General features: G+C 34.4%; 1 long non-coding RNA gene across 1 annotated transcript in view; it reads left to right on the forward strand.

The window, feature by feature from the left end:
* LOC107749559 (uncharacterized) overlaps positions 1-2,028 on the forward strand; it is a 3,705-nt gene extending 1,677 nt beyond the window's left edge. The window contains exons 2-5 of the long non-coding RNA XR_001641048.1: positions 629-766; positions 1,476-1,563; positions 1,663-1,782; positions 1,918-2,028. This is a non-coding gene — a long non-coding RNA (uncharacterized LOC107749559). The remainder of the gene's footprint in view (positions 1-628; positions 767-1,475; positions 1,564-1,662; positions 1,783-1,917) is intronic.
* The last annotated feature ends 1,220 nt before the right edge of the window (positions 2,029-3,248 follow it).

Consider the following 3,248-nt stretch of genomic DNA (forward strand, 5'->3'; position numbering starts at 1 on the left):
CCGTCAGTCTTTCAATTTCCTTCAGTGCCCACTGGCAGAGCATGCAGGTACTTTAGCTTGAAACCAGTCTTCATCAATTCATATGGCATGCTATTTTTGATTAAATAATGTCCTAAATATGTCCAGATATACAAAGTTTTAATGGAGAAATATGTCTGAATCTATCTGTATTTTCTTTTCACATTATAAAAAATAAATTAATAGCAAGATAAATTCTTAAAACGTGTTAATGTATTCTAATGTAGTACCCTGTTAATTTTAAGATGCCTTATTACTCATGTTACTCATTAAAATTATACAAATGTATTTAATAATCAGATTAAATAAATACTTAAATTGTTTCAGGCCTCCATGTGAATATTGCACAATGTTTAATTTAATTGACCCTAGAATGATGTATGTAAATAAAAATTAGTTTACGATTTGACAACTGTATTATGTTTCATTTAATTGACCCTAGAATGAAGGATGTAAATAAAAATAAGTTTATGATTTGACACCCGTATTATAGACAGTTCTCAGCATACTCAAAATTAGGGGTAATCACAATTATTTTACCATATTTACAGTCCTAATGTAAATTTAAATGACTGAAATAAGTTTTTTTTTTTAAATCCTTTTTCAATAGAATTGGCCCAGACGTCTGCAGTGTCAAGTGAAGGAAGCTCCTCTCATAAGATTGCAAACTGTGAGTCTGATGACACTGAGTGTGAGTGATGGAAGCCCTTCGAGAAAGGAGCAGAATGCTGAAGATGACGCCAGAATTGTGAGTCTGTCATTTATATGTTATTCTATGTGCAATACAAATTTAAAACGCACAAATGAATATGAAAAATTAAAGTTGAACTGGGCAGGCACACAATATCAGCTTATGTTCACACCTGGAATTTACTAATTATTAATTTAAGATATCAAACTGCAAAAAGATAAATGGTTAGTTGACCCAAAACAATCTACACAACTACCACTTTGATACTTGAAGTTCATAAAGAGATCATAAAACTAATCCAAATGAATCGAGCGGTTTAGTCCAAATTTTCTGAAGAGACTCGATCGCTTTACAATGAACAAATTGAATTTTTCTTCTCACATTTAAACATTGATCAGGGAACATAAACAGAAAAACTGAAAATTTGGACTAAACCACGATACGTATGAATTAGTTCTCTTTATGGATCAGATCTCTTTATGAAGTATCAAAGTGGTAGTTGCTTGGACCATTATTCAAGGGACAGAAAACTTATATTCTAATATCTTCAATTGTGTTTCAAAGATAACAAAAGTCTTGGCTGAGTAAACGATGAAATTTTTATTTTTGAACTAAGCCTGTAATAAAAGAATGTGGCCATATGTGTCACCCAAGATGCATGCTAATGCCAGGTGTGAACAGAGCCGCTGTGTGACTACACAATCAGCTTAGCAGAATGGCTCCTGAGAGAGATATTGTTGTCATTGATTGTTTTTTTCTTTTCAAGAAGCCAAGTTCCTGGCTTCTCTCAAGACCTTCAAGGACCCAATTGACCTCGGAATCAGCTGTAAAGGAGGATGAAACCGATGTCTAAGGTTAGACTATATTTCAGAATAAGATTATCTATATTAATGCTTTATCTATATTCTGTGTTCATGCATTTTTTTGCTAAAGTTGTCATATCTGTTATTTAGAATGGGACAGCGATATTGCATCAATTGGTCTCCTACTTCATTTGATTCCACCATCACCACAAGGCTGCAAGGGACCTGGAAACATGTCCTCCTATCAAGCTGAAAAACATCTTCAAAAAGGTACATTTGGACATTTCTGTCACTAACTATTGTCTGCCTCAAAATATTGCCAGATGGGCTGTATATGAAAGACTAATGTAAATAAAATCAGTTGGAGAGCTGACCTTGAGTGTTATTTTTGTCTTTGATCTGCAGGCACCAACAAGAAGAACAGCTTGATTGCATAGAAGAGACCACACAGCCATACCTGCTCACTGATGGGACAACGAGGAACATCATTCATGGATGCTACACAACTGTCAAATCTACCTGTCATATTTGTTCATGTCCAGGTAAATTTGATGATTTTGTGTTTTATTAACTATTTTATGTTTCTGTGCAACACTTAATGAATGTGACTAATTAACCTCTACACATCTGATATATGGTTTAAAGTTGCCACTTTGCCCATTTGTTAAATGTTGAGATGTATACATCTGTCTGAAGACTCTTGATTTTATGTCTAATCTTGTACATTAACACCATACAATAGCATTTTTTTGTTTGCACTGAAAAGAATACTTTATTAATAACACTTAAAGGATTAAAACAACACCAGGGGTGTTAAATACCCCATAGTGTAAAATATCTTCAAAAAGGTACATTTGGACATTTCTGTCACTACCTATTGTCTGCCTCAAAATATTGCCAGATGGGTTGTATATGAAAGACTAATGTAAATAAAATCAGTTGGAGAGCTGACCTTGAGTGTTATTTTTGTCTTTGATCTGCAGGCACCAACAAGAAGAACATCTTGATTGCATAGAAGAGACCACACAGCCATACCTGCTCGCTGATGGGACAACGAGGAACATCATTCATGGATGCTACACAACTGTCAAATCTACCTGTCATATTTGTTCATGTCTAGGTAAATTTGATGATTTTGTGTTTTATTAACTATTTTATGTGCAACACTTAATGAATGTGACCTGACTACTTAACCTCTACACATCTGATATATGGTTTAAAGTTGCCACTTTGCCCATTTGTTAAATGTTGAGATGTATACATCTGTCTGAAGACTCTTGATTTTATGTCTAATCTTGTACATTAACACCATACAATAGCATTTTTTTGTTTGCACTGAAAAGAATACTTTATTAATAACACTTAAAGCATTAAAACAACACCGGGGGCCTCATTTATGAAATGTTGCGTATAATCAGTCTTAAATTTGTTCTAGGATAATTTCTCAAAAGTGCATAAGTGCGATTCAGAGAAAACGAACCTGCGCACAAAAACACATGCGTACGCCTCTCTTCCAGATGTGACGTTTATAAATCACACATGAGCTTGAAATTGTGCGCAGGTGACAGGTGTCAGATCTCCGCCTTATAAACGCCCCCTAATTAATATCATTACCATATAAAAGAGCACACGCCAATATCCGAATTTCTATGCTTTAGAATGATGAGCACAAAGAAAAATAAAAACTTTACTGAGTCTGAAATTGAGGTCCTGCTGGCGGAGGTAGAGAGGTTCGT

Source organism: Sinocyclocheilus rhinocerous, unplaced genomic scaffold (genome assembly GCF_001515625.1).
Source record: "Sinocyclocheilus rhinocerous isolate Xijiao unplaced genomic scaffold, SAMN03320098_v1.1 scaffold1071, whole genome shotgun sequence".
NCBI classification, from domain to species: Eukaryota; Metazoa; Chordata; class Actinopteri; order Cypriniformes; family Cyprinidae; genus Sinocyclocheilus; species Sinocyclocheilus rhinocerous.